The sequence below is a fragment of the Equus caballus genome, chromosome 19 (genome assembly GCF_041296265.1).
Source record: "Equus caballus isolate H_3958 breed thoroughbred chromosome 19, TB-T2T, whole genome shotgun sequence".
Taxonomy (NCBI): Eukaryota; Metazoa; Chordata; class Mammalia; order Perissodactyla; family Equidae; genus Equus; species Equus caballus.
In genome coordinates, this window is record NC_091702.1 from 65,983,634 (window position 1) to 65,995,637 (window position 12,004).

General features: G+C 41.4%; 1 long non-coding RNA gene across 6 annotated transcripts in view; it reads left to right on the forward strand.

Moving 5' to 3' along the window:
* The window catches only part of LOC106781985 (uncharacterized), a 327,364-nt gene that overhangs the window by 210,266 nt on the left and 105,094 nt on the right, over positions 1–12,004 (forward strand). The gene's annotated exons all lie outside the window — the stretch shown is intronic.

Genomic DNA, 12,004 nt, shown 5'->3' on the forward strand with positions numbered 1-12,004 from the left:
CCCTTATTTAGTTTTCCTCTTCTTTCTTTTCCAAAACTATAGAAATTACAGGTGGAAAAGACACATGGCTCATCATCAAGTCCTCTTTAATAGATAGTCCTCTTTAACAGAGCAATTTTTCCACTTAGCTGAAAATGATTCAAGTGATGGGGTTTCCTCCACGTCCTGTGGATGCCTGTTCCACAGACTGACAGATCCCATTACGTGGTCATTTTCTCCCTCACGCTCTGCCTACATTTTTCTTTGCTCAATTTAATCTTGTTTCTCTTAGTTATACCCCTTTGGATAACTCAAAGAAATTCCTCTCCCCTTCTTGCTCCATATTTCCCTCAAATATTTGCAGATGGTTATTATTTCTCCTTAGTCATTATTTGGCCCAGCCACTTGAATTAGGTCTTTCATCTTTTCCTGTTATCCAGTGCCTCTAGCTTTTTCTATCTTTTGGTATTTGTGCTCAACTTTGTCATTTTAAAAAATGTTCTGACTACTTTGGAATGGAAAGGACCAAATGTTGGCATGAGACTTTTTGCTCAGAAACTTCAAGGTGATAGCCATATGCATCACAGGACAGAAATAATTCAGGGCCTCATGTGCCTGGAGCTTTAGTTGTAATATTAAGAAGTGGTACTTCTTCCTGGTACAAAAGCTCCTGGTTCAAGTCCCGTCTCTTCCATGAAACCTCATTCACAGCACTTGGCACCACTAGGGGAGGAACCAGTACTGAGCTGTCTGAGCGGAAAGGATTCTTCTGGCACAGAATATTTAGAAACATCCTATAAGAGGCACCATTCTTCTGAAAGAGGGATACAATTCTTCAAAAAATAAAATTTTAATTAAAAAAGAGAATTTTCCTTCAAAATTCTTTGCAAGCCTAATTTACTCTCCCTGTATACCCTTAGATCTCCAGGTTCGTTTTTGGCAGGGTTCCTTACTAGTGCTGGAATTATTTGAACACGATGTTCTAAGAAATAGATCATCTCTTTAGACCTGCCATATAGCTGTTATTTTATTAGTAACATAAATAAGGATGGTGTGAAAAAAAATATAGCAAATATCAAAGGGCCAAAGGTCTAGAGTGTTCCTGGACACCACATATTCTCTGAGACTCTTTCTTCTTGATCTCCTGGGTGGTCACTGAATGAGTCAGATGTCCTGTTCTCAAGTCTAATGCATTTTTCCTTTCGTCGATGACTATAACCATGAAATATAATTCCTGTTTTTCTTTTTCCTTTGCGTATTCTTGTCACTGCTTACTCCTGATACTTTACAGTGCCAAAGGAACCTATTAGGGTAAGTCGTTAACAATATTTGCTTTGTTCTCTGATCTTGGAAATGATGAAAATGTAAGATAGGTGCTTGTTAAGCTGGAATGTCTTTAGTATAGACATGTTGGGATCATAGACAGAGGCCAAATAATAGTGTAGAAATACATGGGCTTTGGAGCCAGATGGATGTAGTATAGACATTTATCTCTGCCTTGCTGTGAAATGTAAAGCAAGGACCTTCTCATATTTTTTTCTGACTACTCCTTTTCTCTCCCTCTGAATTTGGAAGTATGACCAGGCATCTTCTTTTTATTAGTGATGACTTTCTTATCTTTAATATATTATCTGTACTAGTTATCTCTAAAAGTGTATAAAAATGAAATAATGTTATGATCCCCACCCTGTATTTTTTTGGCCATTCCTGCCCATTATCCTCACAGGAAGTGGACCTTGAGGATGGTTAGACTTTCCAAATAAACCTTTCACCTGTCTTCCATCTCCTGAGTTTGCTGAAGTAGTATTTGGCTTCCTTGTTAATATATTTTTTCCCTCACAGAATGTCTGTTTTATGGTACAAATTCTTGCTTATTGTCTATATTATAATTTTCAATTCCATTAAAAACGTTTATTCAGATTTCACTAAGACTGGTACTAGGTTCATTACACACGATTGTCTTCTCTAAACACCTGTTCTATCTAGAAAGTTCGTACATAACTTTCTTGGTTAGAGTGCTTTCTCAGATAGTTGCTTCAGCCAGAATACATGGAGACAAAGGGTGTATAATTTTTGAATCCTTGTGAGATCTGAAACTAAGGGCTATCTTGGGGAAGGAGAAGCATCTTTATAATGGTACTTTTTCTTGTTAGTAAGTCTTATAGCTCTCTCTTTTATTTTCCATTGCTGTAGATGAGAAATTTGAGGAGACGTGGGTCGCTTCCCTGAAGTGCATGATCCAGAGGAAAGTAGGGTGGAAGGAAAGGGAGGTGGAAGTTCTTTTATGACCTACACGAGAGGTGAATGACAGGGTGCAGGCTCAATGGGAGCCGCTGTGGAGGCTGGCTGCCACAGTCCTTTACCTTTTTGTTTAACTGAGATTTTCAATGAGATAAATATATGCAGTGTAAGTGGCTATGCAGAGAGATCCAGTAGACACTTTGCCAAATTTTGCCCAATGGTAACATTTTGCAAAACTGTAGTATAATATTACACCAGGATATTGACATTGATATAATCCACCCATTTTATTCAGCTTTCCCAGTTTTACTCCTCCTTATTTGTGTGTGTGTGTGTTTTAAGTTCTATACAATTAAATCACGTGTTGGTTCAGGTCTCCAACACCTCAGTTGAGGTGCTGAACAGGTCCAACACCACGGTAATCCCTCCTGTTGCCTTTTCATGACCACACCCTCCTCACTCTGCACCAACTGCCCTCCACAACACTAACTCTTGGTAATCACTAATCTAGCTTCATTTCTACAGAAAGATGGTTTAAAAAACTGTCATATACACATACCATCAAATACCATTCAGCAATAAAAAAGGGAGCAGACAGTTGTTATAAACGACTTGGACGACCCTTCCAGGAGCTGTGCTCTCTGCTCTTCTCAGAGGTGTGGGCGGGGCCGTAAAGGATGGCATTGGAGTTTTTCTCCGGGTAATTGGTGGTGATATGTTTGGCAGATTGAAGCTCCTCTGTCGAGGCATTTCAGAGGAAGCCTTTTTCTACTTAGGGGAAAGTGGGAATGGCTTGCAGTTTCTCTCTGGGGCAGGGGCATTCAGGAAATGGCTTGCTTTTCCCAGAGCTGCACATAGCAAACCATATTCCCCCCACCCCCAAGAGATTTACTGTACTGGCTGGCCAGCTACTCTATGTGATTCCCACTCCAGAATACATGGAATTGGTGTTTTGTTTTTGCAGAGAAGCAGTCCTGTTTCCAAGACACTGGGCTCTCAGTTACACCCCATTCATATACCTCATCCACAAGGTTTAACTTAGGTCTGCGTTCTCCTCTGCCGTGGTCATTTTGGTAGTTATGTCCTCCAACAGGGAATTGTCAGGGAGAGTTCCATCTAGTTTAATCTGCCTGTGCCAATTGGAGGAAAGAGAGAGGCTTGAACTAGAGCATCTGCAGATGATGCTGAATTGAGACTAGAGTAGCCAGAGAGTTACTAGCAGCAAACAAAGAAAATTACAGCAAGGGTTAGCGAATGAAGGCATGTTAGTGCCTTTGGACAAGGCTTAGGGCATATGTGTTTAGAGTGTGGGAAGAGGAGAGCCCTGGGAAATGCCTTACAAGCATGAGGGTGACTGAGGTCAAAAGAGGTGGAAAAGGGGGTGTAAAGCTTGACTTTGAAATATGATTAGAAATTCATATTTTCTTGGAATTTTCTTGAGGGACAGTAGTATATATTTAATCTTTAAAAAATCACGTTTGAGGGGCTGGCCCCGTGGCCAAGTGGTTAAGTTCACGCGCTCCGCTGCAGGCGACCCAGTGTTTCGTTGGTTCGAATCCTGGGCACAGACATGGCACTGCTCATCAAACCACACTGAGGCAGTGTCCCACATGCCACAACTAGAAGGGCCCACAACAAAGAATATACAACTATGTACTGGGGGACTTTGGAGAGAAAAAGGAAAAAAAATTTTAAAAAAAATCTTTAAAAAAAAAGTCAATTAAAAAAATCACGTTTGACTGTGGGATCAAAGTTTCTCTGAATATAACTCTTCATCAAGATAAGGCCACCCAGTGGCTAAGTTTTATGTGGATTAGAAGACAGGCCATCAATTAAAAGGTCAAAGTCATAGATTTTGGAGCTAGACTGTACTTGTTTACAAACCTGGCTTGACCAGTGACTTGATGGATAAAGGTGAACATATTTAACCTCTCTAAGCCAATTTTCTTATCTGTTGAATGAAGATAATACTACCTATCTAATGTGGTGTTAGGATAAATTCTAAAGTCCTAAACCAGGTTTACAAAGACTTTCACATTACGGCCGCTGCTCACGTGTTGTGGCTGATCGCACACACCAGCTGCAGGAAACCGGGACTCATTTAAGCTCCTTGAATGTGCTATAATCTTTCTTTCGACTTGAAATCTTCCCAAAGGCTATTCCTGTAGCCTATAAATCACTCCCCTTTTCTCTCTTTTCCTGCATAACTCCTGTTCATCCTTCAGGTCTCAGCTTGAACATAATCTTCTGTGTCTTCATGTCCTTAGCCTTACTCACCTATTCTCCCGTGGTGCTCTGTTTCTTTATTATACCATTCTAAACCTTTTTTACGATGATCTGGGTGTTTTCTGTTTAGGTTCTGTCTTCCTCACTGGCTAGGGACTAAGTCTTACCGTTATAGCCTCAGTATTCAGCAGAATGCCCATCATATAGTAAGTACTCACTGGATATTTGTTAAATATATAGATGAATGAGCAACTGATGTAGTGCCTACAATGAAGCAAGTGTCCCGTGAATGGTATCCTTATAGGATCCACTCAGCTTCATAATTTCCATGACGCTATTAGCCATAAAGATGGCTGTAAAGAAGTGAATGCCAGAGTTCCCTAATCTCAGTACATCCTTTGTCAGACACTTTCAATTCTACAAAGTAAAATAAAAAGCACAGTATCTTTTCATTTAACACAGATAATAACCCGTATACCATGTAGAGAGTGAGCAGCTCTTTCGCTGAGATTTATTCCATGTGTCACAGCAACAGTAAGTCACACACCAATATTTTCTAATAGACTTGAAAGAAAACCTACCAGTTACTTCTAAACACCATGAAATCTGTAAATTGGAAAGAAAAGCACTGCTCGTCATACTTGAAATCCCAGGGGTCAGTCAGATTTGTTGTTACCATACAATTTTTCCTTCACAATCCTTCCTGTCTACAGAGCCCACACATGGGAAAGAAGAGATTTCTTTTTTGTAACAGTGCACAAAATAACCATAGAAAATTCTGCTGTTTCCCACAAACCAGAACTAAGGTAGCTAAGTCACATTGATCAGACTACTGGGTAAGTTGCCAGGAGTCAAAGTACTTTCCAAATACTTAGCTGAAGGGGCAAGTTCAAGATCCCACTGGATCCTCTCGAGATGGAGGGAAAATAATAGATGAGGACAATTCCTGTCAAGGTTGCTTTTGTTCCAGCTCATCACTCTCGCTGCTGAGTAGGAAAGAGATTGCACAGCTCCTCAGAAATCTAGTGTGAAGAACATTATTCTCTCAGGACCATTAATCTTTGAATAATGTTCTGGCCAAAAAGGTGGATCTGGACATGCCAGACAAATTCAAATTAAGAGCATGTTGCTTCAAAAAAAAAAAAAAAAAAAAAAGAACAAGGACCTGGATATATTGTGAGTTGGGAAGCAGCTTCTTCAAGCAAGGAACTCTGTCTTTCTTGCAGACAGGGGAATTGGGAACATCTTCTAAACTGGGTAATAAGAACCCATAAGCTACAGATCCCATGTGGCCCGGCTCTGAGATCCAGATGGTTCAAAGGTTTGTTTCAGTGAGACTACTCAGCTCTCAGACTCGCAGGTCTCTTTCGTAATGACTGTTTGCTTTCCATCTTATCTTCTCCACCGTCCTGGAAGTTACATGAGGTCATGGACTGTTTGTGTCTTGTTTGCCACTGTAGCCTTGTCGGGTCCATGTCCTGATGTGAAACTCCAGTGTCCTCATTTTGTCTTTGGCAGGCCGACCAGGCGCCCAAGTCACTAGTGCTCATCTCACTCTCTCATTTAAAAATTATTTTTGAAGTCCTCAGTGGTTACAAAAGAAAGCTTCATGTCTTCTCATTAATTAAAGCACTAACCATCCTTCCAGACAGAGGGCATGTGATAGCCTCTTCTTCAGTGGAGACAAAAACTGTGTCTCCATACTGTTTCCAGTCTCTTATAGTAAAGAGATCACAACCAAGCTGTTTTAAGAACTGAATTTAATTTATGAAATGTGCTTTTTTGGACCATCTCTCTCTCTTTTTTAGATCTTAATGTTAATAGAGGTGAGCGTTATTTTACAATAACATGTCCGGACAACGCTGAGTGCTGGCGGCCATGTGGGAGTGTTGTTGGAAGCCTCCTGAGCAAGTAGATTGCGTGTAGACCGTTCTAGTGAGCAGCACTCACTTAAAACAAGTTCACCATGTGGGCTAAAGTTCCACCTCTAGACGGATACCCCAGAAAAAGTCTCATGCAAGTCTACAGGGGAATCGTGTTGTTTGTGGCCCTGAGGTACTGCAGCCAAACTTGGTGTCTGCCACTGGGGGACGCGGTTTAGTGCACACTAAGGAATATATGCAACAAGAGAAGAAGTACTCAAAGTGCACAGTAACATGGGTAGATTTTTAAAATTAATATTGAGTGAAAAAGTTGGAAACATATGATGTTCACCATACTATGCATTTACACACACACACACACACACACCAGTCAATATAGCTTTTCTAAGAATGCCACTAAATAAAGGATAAACTGAAAACACATTAGGATGGGAGCCCATGGAAGGGCAAGTGTCATAGAAGTGGGAAATTGTGATAAATGAGAATAAAAGAAATAATAAAGTGAGATGAGTCTTGCATGAACTACTGGAGGAAATACACCATGAAGGAATAGAATTAACTCAACCTGAATTCCTCTCTCCACCTGAGCAATACATACATGCCTACACACACACAACACACACACATACGTATGTACAGGAACTCTGATCATCTCTCCAGGCTCCGGACCTCCTAGACAGCAGCAAGAGTCTGAAAGCTATGTGGAAACCACAGGCATCTAATGGCATGGGTGAGAGAGACAGCCCAAGGTAAGGTCACAAATAAAGGTTGCCTAACATCTATTTTCTAATCTTGGCTTAGTTACTTCCTCTCGATTAAACACTTTAGGTTTCAGTTTTCTCACCTATATAAATGATCATATTGGGGCTGGTCTGGTGGCATAGTTGTTGGGTTCACATGCTCCACTTCGGTGGCCAAGGTTTCACCAGTTGGGATCCCAGGCATGGACCTACACACTGCTCATCAAGCCATGCTGAGGTGGTGTCCCACATAGGGAATAGAGGAAGATCGGTACAGATGTTAACTCAACAACAATCTTCCTCAAGCAAAAAGAGGAAGGTTGGCAACAGATGTTAGCTCAGGGCCAAACTTCCTCACCAAAAAAATAAAAATAAAAAAAATAAATAAAAACGATCATGTTCATACCTGTTGCATGGGTAGGTATTAATAACATAATATACCTATAAAGAGCTTAACACAGGGTTTGGCAAGTAGTGGGCATTCAAATAATAGGAATTTTATTTCTCCCTTCTCTTTCCATCCTTCCTTCTCTTTTTTTCTGTTTTCTTTTCTTACTTCAAATGAAAAGCTGACTTATCTTTCCAAATTGGAATAATAATGATAAACTTTCGAACACTCCCATAGTGCCTCTGCTGTGCTTTTTCTACGTTGTTTCATAAATGAGACATCATAGCCTAATGATCGCACAGTTTGATGCTATTATCTTTTTCTAGATGAGAAGACTGAGGCTCAGAAAGGCTAAGAAACTCAGCCAAAGGTTGCACAGGTCCTATCTAGAAGAACACAACCCTACCTTCTGAACCCTCCCAGAGAAACGAAAGTGTTTGAGCATTAATTCTGTTGAGGGGTGATCCTCAAACTCCAGCTGTTCTTTGTATGGCTAAGAGTGCCATTAACTGGATGCGACTCAGCACTGAGCTTTTTCCTTACTTTTGAGTGGGCCACAAGTGGCCACAAACTGAAAAAGGCATAGGATGAGAGAGCTAAAACAAGGGAAGAAATGAACACACCTCTGCATAATTGTGTAACATGTCAACTCATTTGTGAGAAATTACGAGGCAGTTATGAATATATTCCTAGTCCCTTCGTGAGCTTAGACTGCACAATCTCTGAGAATAGATATGTATCCTTGGGAGCCACGCTTGTGTTTGGTTCAACAGTTACTCATTAGCCAATCCAGGGAGGGAAGAGGCTGCTCTGAAACCCCTACTAGTGCACAGATCTTAAAGAGAACCGGGCTAAAAGGGCCCGCACTACCCAGGCTGGATTGCAGGACCTCTAGCACTAAAAGTCTCTCTCCCCCTGGATCATTTTGTGGAAGCTGGAGTGTGACACACATTACTGTCTACCAGAATCTCCCAGATGATTGCTTTCAAGCTGCAGTTCTCCACCCTGGCTGCACATTGGAATCACCTGGGAGCTTTAGAAAATCCTAATGTTTGGGTTCCACCCTCCAGAGATTGTGATTCAGTGTTCTGAACATGAGTATTTTAGAAACTCCCCAGGCAATTCTAATCTGCTGCCCAGACTGAGCACCAGTGCCTTAAGCCTGTTGTACCTACACAGCCTCGTCTGACGGCACTTTGGGAAAAAGAAAGAGTCAGGGCAGGACTGCATCTTGTTCAACGTGACTCTCTCTATCCATCAGCCCAGCAAATGGAGGGCGACTAAGAGCTCTGGGTAATGACCTGCACTGGGGAGAGGGACAATGGTCCTCGGCTAGGGGTAGAAGCAGTTTGGAGAAGCACGGAGGCTGAGCAGCAATATTCAAGCAGAGATGTCAGGAGCCATTTTCAAATAAGTAAATCTAAATTTTTTGCTTTTTTCAACACATATGAGATGAAAGCTGAGGTCATAGTGGCAAAATCAGAATTCAGTCTCAAAACCTGAGCTCATTCCACTGTACCACAAGCATTTTCCATGACTCGTACCCCAAATCTCTATATGTGTTTCAAGCCCAGTGTTCAGGCAGAGACTCATTTCCTTTTACCTCTGAGCTTTTTACTGCCTCTGAGCTCATTTCACGTTCTCTTACTTAACGCCTCCCACCTCCGTTCCATTCATTAAGGTCTAGATCAGGCCCAAACTCCCTCTGAGGTCTTCCCCAAATACCCTAACCCACATTGGTCCCTCCCAATCCAGAAATTACATTATACTTCCGATTGGCATCACGTGGACAATTGTCACTTAATATATGCATGTACTTAAGTTCTCTTTCTACAACTGGATTTTAAGTTTCCCGTGAGTAGGCATCATGCTTTACTTCTTCTGTGGTTCTTACATGCCAGGCACATAGTGGGTACTCCTGAAATATATGATCAAGTGATGGATTACGGATACTAATAATCCTCAATCTTCTCAAGGAAAGAATATAAAAAGCAAGCAAGACAGATTCCAAGGATGGAATATGATAAAGAATTATCATGTTAAACTTGATAAATGAGACTTTTTAATGAGAGTGGAGTTCTTTCAGTGCACCTGTTTTACAAATGTGTAATCAGATTTTAAGCACAAGACCCCTGCCCCCAACTTAACATTTAGACACGACATCATTGTTTCCTATGACTCAGTTAGATTATGAGAGCATTCAACTATCTCAGACTGTTTTTTCTAGAGTTTTCATTTCTCTTTTTGTCCATCTCCTTGACCTTCTCCCTTGTTTGAAATCTATATTCTCTTCTTTACTGGAAATTCTAACTCTAAACGTCCCACTGCAAATCTGGCATTTGAAAGAGAACTTCTGGGGCATTGAGATAATTTTTCCCTCCTTTCCAAGAGCCAAGTTTCTTCCCTTTTATTTTCCCAAATGCCACAGCCAATTATGACCTGAATACCTCAATGAATTCCAAGGAAAAATGCCACTTGCTTGACTGACCTCATTGTTGGGACCGTCTTTCAAAAGGGCTACTTGAACATTTGTTTTTCTCCTTTTGAGAAAATTCTACCATTAGACCATTTAAAATAATTTGTTATTATTCCAATTCCTTTTAGCTATAATTTCAAAGTCTTTTTTTTTTTTGTACCTTACCCTTCCTAGATTTCACTAGTCCCTTTTTAATTAGGAGAACTGAAAAGGGGGGCTTCATTAAGACAATGAAGGGTGTTGTGGATTCAAGACTCACACTCATTCTGTGACGGATCAATGAAAGGTTGGCCACAGTTCACCTACAGGAGGATTTGGAGTTTGATACAGAACATCGATCATCATTTCTGGTGTCCATCCAAATGACCTCTGGACCTCTTTCAAAAGTCTGTGTGTCTGGCCCATCCCCCTGAGATGGACTTAAGAGAAGCCTGCGCAACATCAGCAACAATTTCACCTTTTTAAGAAAACAGATGGGTTCAATAAACTGTGGCTGTTGTTCTTAACTCACCTAGACCTCTGCGCCCCTTTTGCTGAAAATAAACTGCTACAAGGGAGAATGTGTAATGTTCGCAGAGTTCATTCAAACTCCAGCTCTCTTTAGAATTATGAGTGCTCATTGTCTTAGATTTCTATTAGATAGAGAAAAACAAAGCCCTTAGAGTAGAGAATGAGATAAGAAGGTTATGGTCTCATATCCTCATGAACCTTCAACTTCGGGCTCTACCTACAAGCACATAGACCTCTCCAACACAACAAGAAGGTTCTCAATTGCCTGTTGCTCCTCCACCAACAGAGTTTGACTGTCACCTGTGAACAAAACTTCTTTGGGTGCACCCTGTTACTAGAGAAACCAGGTCTGCTCATGGTCCAGGACTGAATTCACTCATGTCAGAAGGCTGGAAAGTTTTGGGTATCATTTATTTATTACTTAATATCTTGTATAATAGGAAAAAAAAGAGCAGAACCATTTGGACTCTGCTCAGTGATGTCCTCAAAGCTCTGTTTCAACGGGATTAAAAGATTCCGTAGTGAGACCTCGCACAAAGGGGGGCTGCAGCGGTCCCCTATGGCAGGAGTCCCGCAACAGCGGGTCTAGGTGCTGGTGTATGGCCAGGATGTCAGAGTTTTTAAAAACTCTACCGGTGATTCAGCTATGTCCCCAAGGTTTAACACCTCTGCCTAGAATCACTTGAGGAGTTTGTCGAAATGTGTGCTGCCTCGTGTTACGCCTGGTAACGGAGCACACGGAGAGCTGCCGGTCACCACACTGCCTTCCTTCGTTTCCCAGCCGTCTCTGAGGCCCTCCTCTGTGCAGCATTGGATTAAGTGTTGGGCAGATAGTAGTGATGTGGCATCCACAGCCCTGGCCTCCAGGGACCTACCATCCAGTATCTTTCTCTTGGATGGTATTTGTAAGAAAGAGCGTGGGCTTCTAGTTCCTCCTTCGTTTATGTCTGGGCACTGCTATTAGTGACAACGCATTGAGCCTCTGGAAGCTTGGTTTGCTCATGAGCCAAGTAAGGATAGTAAGACCTCCACACACTGTTACAGGTATTAACTGTAATCATGTGTAAATATGCATGAACAAATAGAAGGCATTATTTCTGGGGACTCCCACTCAGATTCTTTTTTTCCTCCTTTGGATTTTGCTTATCTTTTCCATTTAGTCAGAGACATTTTAGCAATTCCAACTCCATCTTTGACTCACTATGCAGACTACAGCAAAGGAGTTAATATTTGGACCTAGTTTCTTTATCTTGCTAAAGTGGGTAGCAGACTCCAAGAATGCTATGAGGATAATTTTTAAAATGAAAACATGGTTTTAGATAGCGTGGCATTTGATATCGCTAGGATCCTGTCATGAATCTGTCATTGTGATTTCAGAAACTTGCTTTTGGCTGCATTAGTCGCGGCTTTGGACTCTTTCTTATGGGTGCGGACTCTGTTCAATTCAAGGTTAGCCTGTTTTGCCAGCTTCCCATCTTGGACAAATCACTTTCCCCATTTGCATGGTCTCCTTAGCTCTGTGATGCAGAGCTCCCAGGAAGATGGAGAGGACATTGTGATG